At 48.6% G+C, this 17,667-nt stretch overlaps 1 protein-coding gene across 1 annotated transcript in view; it reads right to left on the bottom strand.

Moving 5' to 3' along the window:
* Positions 1 to 17,667, bottom strand: part of LOC148501171 (terminal nucleotidyltransferase 5C-like) — a 195,067-nt gene that overhangs the window by 121,132 nt on the left and 56,268 nt on the right. The gene's annotated exons all lie outside the window — the stretch shown is intronic.

Raw genomic sequence — 17,667 nt, 5'->3', positions numbered from 1 at the left:
CACTGTCACCCAGCTACACACACACTCTATGTACCTACATGCCAATGCCCACTGTCACCCAGCTACACACCATCACTATGTACCTACATGCCAATGCCCACTGTCACCCAGCTACACACCATAACTATGTACCTACATGCCAACGCTCACTGTCACTCAGCTACTTCCAGCTACACATCATCACTATGTACCTACATAAAAAACGCCTACTGTCACCCAGCTACACACACACTCTATGTACCTACATGCCAATGTCCACTGTCACCCAGCTACTTCCAGCTACACACCATCACCATGTATCTACATACCAACTCCCACTACCACCCAGCTACACACCATCACTATGTACTTACATGCCAATGCCCACTGTCACCCAGCTACACACCATCACTATGTACCTACATGCCAATGCCCATTGTCACCCAGCTACACACCATAACTATGTACCTACATGCCAACGCCCACTGTAACCCAGCTACTTCCATCTACACATTATCACTATGTACCTACATGCCAACTCCCACTATCACCCAGCTACACACCATCACTATGTACTTACATGCCAATGCCCACTGTCACCCAGCTACACACCATCACTATGTACCTACATGCCAATGCCCATAGTCACCCAGCTACACAGCATCACTATGTATCTACATACCAACGCCCACTGTCACCCAGCTATTTCCAGCTACACACCATCACTATGTACCTACATGCCAATGCCCACTGTCACCTAGCTACACACCATCACTATGTACCTACATACCAACGTCCACTGTCACCCAGCTACACACACACTATGTACCTACATGTCAATGCCCACTGTCACCCAGCTACACACCATCACTATGTACCTACATGCCAATGCCCACTGTCACCCAGCTACATACCATCACTATGTACCTACATGCCAACGCCCATTGCCACCCAGCTACTTCCAGCTACACACCATCACTACGTACCTACATGCCAATGCCCACTGTCACCCAGCTACACACCATAACTATGTACCTACATGCCAACGCTCACTGTCACTCAGCTACTTCCAGCTACACATTATCACTATGTACCTACATACCAACGCCTACTGTCACCCAGCTACACACACACTCTATGTACCTACATGCCAATGCCCACTGTCACCCAGCTACTTCCAGCTACACACCATCACTATGTATCTACATACCAACTCCCACTACCACCCAGCTACACACCATCACTATGTACTTACATGCCAATGCCCACTGTCACCCAGCTACACACCATCACTATGTACCTTCATGCCAATGCCCATTGTCACCCAGCTACACACCATAACTATGTACCTACATGCCAATGCCCACTGTCACCCAGCTACTTCCATCTACACATTATCACTATGTACCTACATGCCAACTCCCACTATCACCCAGCTACACACCATCACTATGTACTTACATGCCAATGCCAACTGTCACCCAGCTACACACCATCACTATGTACCTACATGCCAATGCCCATTGTCACCCAGCTACACACCATCACTATGTATCTACATACCAACGCCCACTGTCACCCAGCTATTTCCAACTACACACCATCACTATGTACCTACATGCCAATGCCCATTGTCACCCAGCTACACACCATCACTATGTACCTACATGCCAACGCCCACTGTCACCCAGCTACTTCCATCTACACATTATCACTATGTACCTACATGCCAACTCCCACTATCACCCAGCTACACACCATCACTATGTACTTACATGCCAATGCCAACTGTCACCCAGCTACACACCATCACTATGTACCTACATGCCAATGCCCATTGTCACCCAGCTACACACCATCACTATGTATCTACATACCAACGCCCACTGTCACCCAGCTATTTCCAACTACACACCATCACTATGTACCTACATGCCAATGCCCATTGTCACCCAGCTACACACCATCACTATGTATCTACATACCAACGCCCACTGTCACCCAGCTACACGCCATCACTATGTACCTACATACCAACGCCCACTGTCACCCAGCTACTTCCAGCTACACACCATCACTATCTATCTACATACCAACACCCATTGTCACCAAGCTACACACCATCATTATGTACCTACATGCCAACACCCACTGTCACCCAGCTACACACCATCACTATGTACCTTCATGCCAATGCTCACTGTCACCCAGCTACTTCCAGCTACACACCATCACTATGTACCTTCATTCCAATGGCCACTGTCACCCAGCTACACACCATCACTATGTACCTACATGTCAACGCCTACTGTCACCCAGCCACTTCCAGCTACACACCATCACTATGTACCTACATGTCAACGCCTACTGTCACCCAGCTACTTCCAGCTACACACCATCACTATGTACCTACATGCCAATGCTCACTGTCACCCAGCTACACACCATCACTATGTACCTACAGGCCAATGCCCACTGTCACCTAGCTACACACCATCACTATGTACCTACATACCAATGCCCACTGTCACCCAGCTACACACCATCACTATGTACCTACATGTCAACGCCTACTGTCACCCAGCTACTTCCAGCTACACACCATCACTATGTACCTACATGTCAACGCCTACTGTCACCCAGCTACTTCCAGCTACACACCATCACTATGTACGTACATGTCAACACCTACTGTCACCCAGCTACACACCATCACTATGTACCTACATGTCAACGCCTACTGTCACCCAGCTACACACCATCACTATGTACATACATGTCAACGCCTACTGTCACCCAGCTACATCCAGCTACACACCATCACTATGTACCTACATGTCAACACATACTGTCACCCAGCTACACACCATCACTATGTACCTACATGTCAACGCCTACTGTCACCCAGCTACACACATTCACTATGTACCTACATGTCAACGCCCACTGTCACCCAACTACTTCCAGCTACACACCATCACTATGTACCTACATGCCAATGCCCACTGTCACCCAGCTACACACCATGTACCTTCATGCCAATGCCCACTGTCACCCAGCTATTTCCAGCTACACACCATCACTATGTACCTACATGCCAATGCCCACTGTCACCCAGCTACACACCATTACTATGTACCTACATGCCAATGCCCACTTTCACCCAGCTACACACCATCACTATGTACCTACATACCAACGTCCACTGTCACGCAGCTACACACACACTCTATGTACCTACATGCCAATGCCCACTGTCACCCAGCTACACACCATCTCTATGTACCTACATACCAACGTCCACTGTCACCCAGCTACACACCATCACTATGTACCTACATGCCAATGCCCATTGTCACCCAGCTACACACCATCACTATGTACCTACATGCCAACGCCCATTGCCACCCAGCTACTTCCAGCTACACACCATCACTACGTACCTACATGCCAACGCCCACTGTCACCCAGCTACACACCATAACTATGTACCTACATGCCAACGCTCACTGTCACTCAGCTACTTCCAGCTACACATTATCACTATGTACCTACATACCAAAGCCTACTGTCACCCAGCTACACACACACTCTATGTACCTACATGCCAATGCCTACTGTCACCCAGCTACTTCCAGCTACACACCATCACTATGTACCTACATGCCAATGCTCACTGTCACTCAGCTACTTCCAGCTACACATTATCACTATGTACCTACATACCAAAGCCTACTGTCACCCAGCTACACACCATCACTATGTACCTACATGTCAACGCCTACTGTCACCCAGCTACTTCCAGCTACACACCATCACTATGTACCTACATGCCAATGCTCACTGTCACCCAGCTACTTCCAGCTACACACCATCACTATGTACCTACAGGCCAATGCCCACTGTCACCTAGCTACACACCATCACTATGTACCTACATACCAATGCCCACTGTCACCCAGCTACACACCATCACTATGTACCTACATGTCAACGCCTACTGTCACCCAGCTACTTCCAGCTACACACCATCACTATGTACCTACATGTCAACGCCTACTGTCACCCAGCTACTTCCAGCTACACACCATCACTATGTACGTACATGTCAAAACCTACTGTCACCCAGCTACACACCATCACTATGTACCTACATGTCAACGCCTACTGTCACCCAGCTACACACCATCACTATGTACTTACATGTCAACGCCTACTGTCACCCAGCTACATCCAGCTACACACCATCACTATGTACCTACATGTCAACACATACTGTCACCCAGCTACACACCATCACTATGTACCTACATGTCAACGCCTACTGTCACCCAGCTACACACATTCACTATGTACCTACATGTCAACGCCCACTGTCACCCAACTACTTCCAGCTACACACCATCACTATGTACCTACATGCCAATGCCCACTGTCACCCAGCTACACACCATGTACCTTCATGCCAATGCCCACTGTCACCCAGCTATTTCCAGCTACACACCATCACTATGTACCTACATGCCAATGCCCACTGTCACCCAGCTACACACCATTACTATGTACCTACATGCCAATGCCCACTTTCACCCAGCTACACACCATCACTATGTACCTACATACCAACGTCCACTGTCACGCAGCTACACACACACTCTATGTACCTACATGCCAATGCCCACTGTCACCCAGCTACACACCATCTCTATGTACCTACATACCAACGTCCACTGTCACCCAGCTACACACCATCACTATGTACCTACATGCCAATGCCCATTGTCACCCAGCTACACACCATCACTATGTACCTACATGCCAACGCCCATTGCCACCCAGCTACTTCCAGCTACACACCATCACTATGTACCTACATGCCAACGCCCACTGTCACCCAGCTACACACCATAACTATGTACCTACATGCCAACGCTCACTGTCACTCAGCTACTTCCAGCTACACATTATCACTATGTACCTACATACCAAAGCCTACTGTCACCCAGCTACACACACACTCTATGTACCTACATACCAATGCCCACTGTCACCCAGCTACTTCCAGCTACACACCATCACTATGTACCTACATACCAACTCCCACTATCACCCAGCTTCACACCATCACTATGTACTTACATGCCAATGCCCATTGTCACCCAGCTACACACCATAACTATGTAAGTACATGCCAATGCCCACTGTCACCCAGCTACTTCCACCTACACGTTATCACTATGTACCTACATACCAACTCCCACTATCACCCAGCTACACACCATCACTATGTACTTACATGCCAATGCCCACTGTCACCCAGCTACACACACACTCTATGTACCTACATGCCAATGCCCACTGTCACCCAGCTACACACCATCACTATGTACCTACATGCCAATGCCCACTGTCACCCAGCTACACACCATCACTATGTACCTACATGCCAACGCCCATTGCCACGCAGCTACTTCCAGCTACACACCATCACTACGTACCTACATGCCAACGCCCACTGTCACCCAGCTACACACCATAACTATGTACCTACATGCCAACGCTCACTGTCACTCAGCTACTTCCAGCTACACATTATCACTATGTACCTACATACCAACGCCTACTGTCACCCAGCTACACACACACTCTATGTACCTACATGCCAATGTCCACTATCACCCAGCAACTTCCAGCTACACACCATCACTATGTATCTACATACCAACTCCCACTACCACCCAGCTACACACCATCACTATGTACTTACATGCCAATGCCCACTGTCACCCAGCTACACACCATCACTATGTACCTACATACCAATGCCCATTGTCACCCAGCTACACACCATAACTATGTACCTACATGCCAACGCCCACTGTAACCCAGCTACATCCATCTACACATTATCACTATGTACCTACATGCCAACTCCCACTATCACCCAGCTACACACCATCACTATGTACCTACATGTCAACGCCTACTGTCACCCAACTACTTCCAGCTACACACCATCACTATGTACCTACATGTCAACGCCTACTGTCACCCAGCTACTTCCAGCTACACACCATCACTATGTACGTACATGTCAACACCTACTGTCACCCAGCTACACACCATCACTATGTACCTACATGTCAACGCCTACTGTCACCCAGCTACACACCATCACTATGTACCTACATGTCAACGCCTACTGTCACCCAGCTACATCCAGCTACACACCATCACTATGTACCTACATGCCAATGCCCACTGTCACCCAGCTACACACCATCACTATGTACCTTCATGCCAATGCCCATTGTCACCCAGCTACACACCATAACTATGTACCTACATGCCAATGCCCACTGTCACCCAGCTACTTCCATCTACACATTATCACTATGTACCTACATGCCAACTCCCACTATCACCCAGCTACACACCATCACTATGTACTTACATGCCAATGCCAACTGTCACCCAGCTACACACCATCACTATGTACCTACATGCCAATGCCCATTGTCACCCAGCTACACACCATCACTATGTATCTACATACCAACGCCCACTGTCACCCAGCTATTTCCAACTACACACCATCACTATGTACCTACATGCCAATGCCCATTGTCACCCAGCTACACACCATCACTATGTACCTACATGCCAACGCCCACTGTCACCCAGCTACTTCCATCTACACATTATCACTATGTACCTACATGCCAACTCCCACTGTCACCCAGCTACACACCATCACTATGTACTTACATGCCAATGCCAACTGTCACCCAGCTACACACCATCACTATGTACCTACATGCCAATGCCCATTGTCACCCAGCTACACACCATCACTATGTATCTACATACCAATGCCCACTGTCACCCAGCTACACGCCATCACTATGTACCTACATACCAATGCCCACTGTCACCCAGCTACTTCCAGCTACACACCATCACTATCTATCTACATACCAACACCCATTGTCACCAAGCTACACACCATCATTATGTACCTACATGCCAACACCCACTGTCACCCAGCTACACACCATCACTATGTACCTTCATGCCAATGCTCACTGTCACCCAGCTACTTCCAGCTACACACCATCACTATGTACCTTCATTCCAATGGCCACTGTCACCCAGCTACACACCATCACTATGTACCTACATGTCAACGCCTACTGTCACCCAGCCACTTCCAGCTACACACCATCACTATGTACCTACATGTCAACGCCTACTGTCACCCAGCTACTTCCAGCTACACACCATCACTATGTACCTACATGCCAATGCCCACTGTCACCTAGCTACACACCATCACTATGTACCAACATACCAATGCCCACTGTCACCCAGCTACACACCATCACTATGTACCTACATGTCAACGCCTACTGTCACCCAGCTACTTCCAGCTACACACCATCACTATGTACCTACATGTCAACGCCTACTGTCACCCAGCTACTTCCAGCTACACACCATCACTATGTACGTACATGTCAACACCTACTGTCACCCAGCTACACACCATCACTATGTACCTACATGTCAACGCCTACTGTCACCCAGCTACACACCATCACTATGTACCTACATGTCAACGCCTACTGTCACCCAGCTACATCCAGCTACACACCATCACTATGTACCTACATGTCAACACATACTGTCACCCAGCTACACACCATCACTATGTACCTACATGTCAACGCCTACTGTCACCCAGCTACACACATTCACTATGTACCTACATGTCAACGCCCACTGTCACCCAACTACTTCCAGCTACACACCATCACTATGTACCTACATGCCAATGCCCACTGTCACCCAGCTACACACCATGTACCTTCATGCCAATGCCCACTGTCACCCAGCTATTTCCAGCTACACACCATCACTATGTACCTACATGCCAATGCCCACTGTCACCCAGCTACACACCATTACTATGTACCTACATGCCAATGCCCACTTTCACCCAGCTACACACCATCACTATGTACCTACATACCAACGTCCACTGTCACGCAGCTACACACACACTCTATGTACCTACATGCCAATGCCCACTGTCACCCAGCTACACACCATCTCTATGTACCTACATACCAACGTCCACTGTCACCCAGCTACACACCATCACTATGTACCTACATGCCAATGCCCATTGTCACCCAGCTACACACCATCACTATGTACCTACATGCCAACGCCCATTGCCACCCAGCTACTTCCAGCTACACACCATCACTACGTACCTACATGCCAACGCCCACTGTCACCCAGCTACACACCATAACTATGTACCTACATGCCAACGCTCACTGTCACTCAGCTACTTCCAGCTACACATTATCACTATGTACCTACATACCAAAGCCTACTGTCACCCAGCTACACACACACTCTATGTACCTACATGCCAATGCCTACTGTCACCCAGCTACTTCCAGCTACACACCATCACTATGTACCTACATGCCAATGCTCACTGTCACTCAGCTACTTCCAGCTACACATTATCACTATGTACCTACATACCAAAGCCTACTGTCACCCAGCTACACACCATCACTATGTACCTACATGTCAACGCCTACTGTCACCCAGCTACTTCCAGCTACACACCATCACTATGTACCTACATGCCAATGCTCACTGTCACCCAGCTACTTCCAGCTACACACCATCACTATGTACCTACAGGCCAATGCCCACTGTCACCTAGCTACACACCATCACTATGTACCTACATACCAATGCCCACTGTCACCCAGCTACACACCATCACTATGTACCTACATGTCAACGCCTACTGTCACCCAGCTACTTCCAGCTACACACCATCACTATGTACCTACATGTCAACGCCTACTGTCACCCAGCTACTTCCAGCTACACACCATCACTATGTACGTACATGTCAACACCTACTGTCACCCAGCTACACACCATCACTATGTACCTACATGTCAACGCCTACTGTCACCCAGCTACACACCATCACTATGTACCTACATGTCAACGCCTACTGTCACCCAGCTACATCCAGCTACACACCATCACTATGTACCTACATGTCAACACATACTGTCACCCAGCTACACACCATCACTATGTACCTACATGTCAACGCCTACTGTCACCCAGCTACACACATTCACTATGTACCTACATGTCAACGCCCACTGTCACCCAACTACTTCCAGCTACACACCATCACTATGTACCTACATGCCAATGCCCACTGTCACCCAGCTACACACCATGTACCTTCATGCCAATGCCCACTGTCACCCAGCTATTTCCAGCTACACACCATCACTATGTACCTACATGCCAATGCCCACTGTCACCCAGCTACACACCATTACTATGTACCTACATGCCAATGCCCACTTTCACCCAGCTACACACCATCACTATGTACCTACATACCAACGTCCACTGTCACGCAGCTACACACACACTCTATGTACCTACATGCCAATGCCCACTGTCACCCAGCTACACACCATCTCTATGTACCTACATACCAACGTCCACTGTCACCCAGCTACACACCATCACTATGTACCTACATGCCAATGCCCATTGTCACCCAGCTACACACCATCACTATGTACCTACATGCCAACGCCCATTGCCACCCAGCTACTTCCAGCTACACACCATCACTACGTACCTACATGCCAACGCCCACTGTCACCCAGCTACACACCATAACTATGTACCTACATGCCAACGCTCACTGTCACTCAGCTACTTCCAGCTACACATTATCACTATGTACCTACATACCAAAGCCTACTGTCACCCAGCTACACACACACTCTATGTACCTACATACCAATGCCCACTGTCACCCAGCTACTTCCAGCTACACACCATCACTATGTACCTACATACCAACTCCCACTATCACCCAGCTTCACACCATCACTATGTACTTACATGCCAATGCCCATTGTCACCCAGCTACACACCATAACTATGTAAGTACATGCCAATGCCCACTGTCACCCAGCTACTTCCACCTACACGTTATCACTATGTACCTACATGCCAACTCCCACTATCACCCAGCTACACACCATCACTATGTACTTACATGCCAATGCCCACTGTCACCCAGCTACACACACACTCTATGTACCTACATGCCAATGCCCACTGTCACCCAGCTACACACCATCACTATGTACCTACATGCCAATGCCCACTGTCACCCAGCTACACACCATCACTATGTACCTACATGCCAACGCCCATTGCCACGCAGCTACTTCCAGCTACACACCATCACTACGTACCTACATGCCAACGCCCACTGTCACCCAGCTATACACCATAACTATGTACCTACATGCCAACGCTCACTGTCACTCAGCTACTTCCAGCTACACATTATCACTATGTACCTACATACCAACGCCTACTGTCACCCAGCTACACACACACTCTATGTACCTACATGCCAATGTCCACTATCACCCAGCTACTTCCAGCTACACACCATCACTATGTATCTACATACCAACTCCCACTACCACCCAGCTACACACAATCACTATGTACTTACAAGCCAATGCCCACTGTCACCCAGCTACACACCATCACTATGTACCTACATACCAATGCCCATTGTCACCCAGCTACACACCATAACTATGTACCTACATGCCAACGCCCACTGTAACCCAGCTACATCCATCTACACATTATCACTATGTACCTACATGCCAACTCCCACTATCACCCAGCTACACACCATCACTATGTACCTACATGTCAACGCCTACTGTCACCCAACTACTTCCAGCTACACACCATCACTATGTACCTACATGTCAACGCCTACTGTCACCCAGCTACTTCCAGCTACACACCATCACTATGTACGTACATGTCAACACCTACTGTCACCCAGCTACACACCATCACTATGTACCTTCATGTCAACGCCTACTGTCACCCAGCTACACACCATCACTATGTACCTACATGTCAACGCCTACTGTCACCCAGCTACATCCAGCTACACACCATCACTATGTACCTACATGTCAACACATACTGTCACCCAGCTACACACCATCACTATGTACCTACATACCAATGCCCATTGTCACCCAGCTACACACCATAACTATGTACCTACATGCCAACGCCCACTGTCACCCAGCTACTTCCATCTACACATTATCACTATGTACTTACATGCCAATGCCCACTGTCACCCAGCTACACACCATCACTATGTACCTACATGCCAAAGCCCATAGTCACCCAGCTACACACCATCACTATGTATCTACATACCAACGCACACTGTCACCCAGCTATTTCCAGCTACACACCATCACTATGTACCTACATGCCAATGCCCACTGTCACCTAGCTACACACCATCACTATGTACCTACATACCAATGCCCACTGTCACCCAGCTACACGACATCACTATGTACCTACATGCCAATGCCCATTGTCACCCAGCTACACACCATAACTATGTACCTACATGCCAACGCCCACTGTCACCCAGCTACTTCCATCTACACATTATCACTATGTACCTACATGCCAACTCCCACTATCACCCAGCTACACACCATCACTATGTACTTAAATGCCAATGCCCACTGTCACCCAGCTACACACCATCACTATGTACCTACATGCCAATGCCCATAGTCACCCAGCTACACACCATAACTATGTATCTACATACCAATGCCCACTGTCACCCAGCTATTTCCAGCTACACACCATCACTATGTACCTACATGCCAATGCCCACTGTCACCTAGCTACACACCATCACTATGTACCTACATACCAACGTCCACTGTCACCCAGCTACACACACACTATGTACCTACATGCCAATGCCCACTGTCACCCAGCTACACACCATCACTATGTACCTACATGCCAATACCCACTGTCACCCAGCTACACACCATCACTATGTACCTACATGCCAACGCCCATTGCCACCCAGCTACTTCCAGCTACACACCATCACTACGTACCTACATGCCAACGCCCACTGTCACCCAGCTACACACCATAACTATGTACCTACATGCCAACGCTCACTGTCACTCAGCTACTTCCAGCTACACATTATCACTATGTACCTACATACCAACGCCTACTGTCACCCAGCTACACACACACACTCTATGTACCTACATGCCAATGCCCACTGTCAGCCAGCTACTTCCAGCTACACACCATCACTATGTATCTACATACCAACTCCCACTACCACCCAGCTACACACCATCACTATGTACCTACATGCCAATGCCCATTGTCACCCAGCTACACACCATAACTATGTACCTACATGCCAACGCCCACTGTCACCCAGCTACTTCCATCTACACATTATCACTATGTACCTACATGCCAACTCCCACTATCAACCAGCTACACACCATCACTATGTACTTACATGCTAAAGCCAACTGTCACCCAGCTACACACCATCACCATGTACCTACATGCCAATGCCCATTGTCACCCAGCTACACACCATCACTATGTATCTACATACCAACGCCCACTGTCACCCAGCTATTTCCAGCTACACACCATCACTATGTACCTACATGCCAATGCCCATTGTCACCCAGCTACACACCATCACTATGTACCTACATGCCAACGCCCACTGTCACCCAGCTACTTCCATCTACAAATTATCACTATGTACCTACATGCCAACTCCCACTATCACCCAGCTACACACCATCACCATGTACTTACATGCCAATGCCCACTGTCACCCAGCTACACACCATCACTATGTACCTACATGCCAATGCCCATTGTCACCCAGCTACACACCATCACTATGTATCTACATACCAACGCCCACTGTCACCCAGCTACACGCCATCACTATGTACCTACATACCAATGCCCACTGTCACCCAGCTACTTTGAGCTACACACCATCACTATCTATCTACATACCAACACCCACTGTCACCCAGCTACACACCATCATTATGTACCTACATGCCAACACCCACTGTCACCCAGCTACACACCATCACTATGTACCTACATGCCAACGACCACTGTCACCCAGCTACACACCATCACTATGTACCTATACGCCAACACCCACTGTCACCCAGCTACACACCATCACTATGTACCCACATGCCAATGACCACTGTCACCTAGCTACACACCATCACTATGTACCTACATGCCAACGCCCACTGTCACCCAGCTACACACCATAACTATGTACCTAAGTGCCAACACCCACTGTCACCCAGCTACTTCCAGTTACACACCAACACTATGTACCTACATGCCAATGCCCACTGTCACCCAGCTACACACCATCACTATGTACCTACAAGCCAATGCCCACTGTCACCAAGCAACACACCATCACTATTTACCTACATTCCAATGCCCACTGTCACCCAGCTACATACCATCACTATGTACCTACATGCCAATGCCCACTGTCACCCAGCTACACACCATCACTAAGTACCTACGTGCCAATGCCCACGGTCACCCAGCTACACACCATCACTATGTACCTACATGTCAATGCCTACTGTCACACAGCTACATACCATCACTATGTACCTACATGTCAATGCCTACTGTCACCCAGCTACACACCATCACTATGTACCTATATACCAATGCCCACTGTCACCCAGCTACACACCATCACTATGTACCTTCATGCCAATACCCACTGTCACCCAGCTACACACCATCACTATGTACTTATATGCCAACACCCACTGTCACCCAGCTACACACCATCACTATGTACCTACATGCCAACGACCACTGTCACCCAGCTACACACCATCACTATGTACCTTTATTACAACACCCACTGTCACCCAGCTACACACCATCACTATGTACCTATGTACCAATGCCCACTGTCACCCAGATACACACCATCACTATGTACCTACATGTCAATGCCTACTGTCACCCAGCTACACACCATCACTATGTACCTTCATGCCAATACCCACTGTCACCCAGCTACACACCATCACTATGTACCTATATGCCAACACCCACTGTCACCCAGCTACACACCATCACTATGTACCTACATGCCAACGACCACTGTCACATAGCTACACACCATCACTATGTACCTACATGCCAATGCTCACTTTCACACAGCTACTTCCAGCTACACTCCATCACTATGTACCTACATGCCAATGCCCACTGTCACCCAGCTACACACCATCACTATGTACCTATATGCCAACACCCACTGTCACCCAGCTACACACCATCACTATGTACCTACATGCCAACGACCACTATCACATAGCTACACACCATCACTACGTATCTACATACCAACGCCCACTGTCACCCAGCTATTTCCAGCTACACACCATCACTATGTACCTACATGCCAATGCCCACTGTCACCTAGCTACACACCATCACTATGTACCTACATACCAAAGTCCACTGTCACCCAGCTACACACACACTATGTACCTACATGCCAATGCCCACTGTCACCCAGCTACACACCATCACTATGTACCTACATGCCAATACCCACTGTCACCCAGCTACACACCATCACTATGTACCTACATGCCAACGCCCATTGCCACCCAGCTACTTCCAGCTACACACCATCACTACGTACCTACATGCCAACGCCCACTGTCACCCAGCTACACACCATAACTATGTACCTACATGCCAATGCTCACTGTCACTCAGCTACTTCCAGCTACACATTATCACTATGTACCTACATACCAACTCCCACTATCACCCAGCTACACACCATCACTATGTACTTACATGCCAATGCCAACTGTCACCCAGCTACACACCATCACTATGTACCTACATGCCAATGCCCATTGTCACCCAGCTACACACCATCACTATGTATCTACATACCAACGCCCACTGTCACCCAGCTATTTCCAACTACACACCATCACTATGTACCTACATGCCAATGCCCATTGTCACCCAGCTACACACCATCACTATGTACCTACATGCCAACGCCCACTGTCACCCAGCTACTTCCATCTACAAATTATCACTATGTACCTACATGCCAACTCCCACTATCACCCAGCTACAAACCATCACTATGTACTTACATGCCAATGCCCACTGTCACCCAGCTACACACCATCACTATGTACCTACATGCCAATGCCCATTGTCACCCAGCTACACACCATCACTATGTATCTACATACCAACGCCCACTGTCACCCAGCTACACGCCATCACTATGTACCTACATACCAATGCCCACTGTCACCCAGCTACTTCCAGCTACACACCATCACTATCTATCTACATACCAACACCCACTGTCACCCAGCTACACACCATCATTATGTACCTACATGCCAACACCCACTGTCACCCAGCTACACACCATCACTATGTACCTATACGCCAACACCCACTGTCACCAAGCTACACACCATCACTATGTACCCACATGCCAATGACCACTGTCACCTAGCTACACACCATCACTATGTACCTACATGCCAACGCCCACTGTCACCCAGCTACACACCATAACTATGTACCTACGTGCCAACACCCACTGTCACCAAGCTACTTCCAGTTACACACCAACACTATGTACCTACATGCCAATGCCCACTGTCACCCAGCTACACACCATCACTAAGTACCTACGTGCCAATGCCCACGGTCACCCAGCTACACACCATCACTATGTACCTATATGCCAACACCCACTGTCACCCAGCTACACACCATCACTATGTACCTACATGCCAACGACCACTATCACATAGCTACACACCATCACTATGTACCTACATGCCAATGCTCACTGTCACCCAGCTACTTCCAGCTACACACCATCACTATGTACCTACATGCCAATGCCCACTGTCACCCAGCTACTTCCAGCTACACACCATCATTATGTACCTACATGCCAACACCCACTGTCACCCAGCTACACACCATCATTATGTACCTACATGCCAACACCCACTGTCACCCAGCTACACACCATCACTATGTACCTACAAGCCAATGCCCACTGTCACCCAGCTACACACCATCACTATGTACCTATATGCCAACACCCACTGTCACCCAGCTACACACCATCACTATGTACCTACATGCCAACGACCACTATCACATAGCTACACACCATCACTATGTACCTACATGCCAATGCCCACTGTCACCCAGCTACACACCATCACTATGTACCCACATGCCAATGACCACTGTCACCCAGCTATACACCCTAACTATGTACCTACGTGCCAACACCCACTGTCACCCAGCTACTTCCAGCTACACACTATCATTATGTACCTACATGCCAATGCCCACTGTCACCCAGCTACACACCATCACTATGTACCTACGTGCCAATGCCCACTGTCACCCAGCTACACACCATCACTATTTACCTACATTCCAATGCCCACTGTCACCCAGCTACACACCATCACTATGTACCTACATGTCAATGCCTACTGTCACTCAGCTACACGCCATCACTATGTACCTATATACCAATGCCCACTGTCTCCCAGCTACACACCATCACTATGTACCTTCATGCCAATACCCACTGTCACCCAGCTACACACCATCACTATGTACCAATATGCCAACACCCACTGTCACCCAGCTACACACCATCACTATGTACCTACATGCCAACGACCACTGTCTCCCAGCTACACACCATCACTATGTACCTACATACCAACACCCACTGTCACCCAGCTACACACCATCACTATGTACCTAGATGTCAACGCCTACTGTCACCCAGCTACATACCATCACTATGTACCTACAAGCCAATGCCCACTGTCAGCCAGCTACACACCATCACTATGTACCCACATGCCAATGCCCACTGTCACCCAGCTACACACCATCACTATGTACCTACATGTCCACGCCTACTGTCACCCAGCTACACACCATCACTATGTACCTATATACCAACGCCTACTGTCACCCAGCTACACACCATCACTATGTACCTATATACCAACGCCCACTGTCACCCAGCTACACACCATCACTATGTACCTTCATACCAACAACCACTGTCACATAGCTACACACCATCACTATGTACCTACATGCCAATGCTCACTGTCACCCAGCTACTTCCAGCTACACACCATCACTATGTACCTACATTCCAATGGCCACTGTCACCCAGCTACACACCATCACTATGTACCTACATGTCAACGCCTACTGTCACCCAGCTACTTCCAGCTACACACCATCACTATGTACCTACATGTCAATGCCTACTGTCACCCAGCTACACACCATCACTATGTACCTACATACCAACACCCACTGTCACCCAGCTACACACCATCACTATGTACCTATATGTCAACGCCTACTGTCACCCAGCTACATACCATCACTATGTACCTACAAGCCAATGCCCACTGTCAGCCAGCTACACACCATCACTATGTACCTACGTGCCAATGCCCACTGTCACCCAGCTACACACCATCACTATGTACCTACATGTCCACGCCTACTGTCACCCAGCTACACACCATCACTATGTACCTTCATGCCAACGACCACTGTCACATAGCTACACACCAT

Source organism: Taudactylus pleione, unplaced genomic scaffold, assembly GCF_031769625.1.
Source record: "Taudactylus pleione unplaced genomic scaffold, aTauple2 ptg000530l, whole genome shotgun sequence".
Lineage (NCBI taxonomy): Eukaryota > Metazoa > Chordata > Amphibia > Anura > Myobatrachidae > Taudactylus > Taudactylus pleione.
The sequence above is the reverse complement of the archived record's forward strand: the minus strand, read 5'-3'. Positions and strand labels throughout refer to the sequence as shown.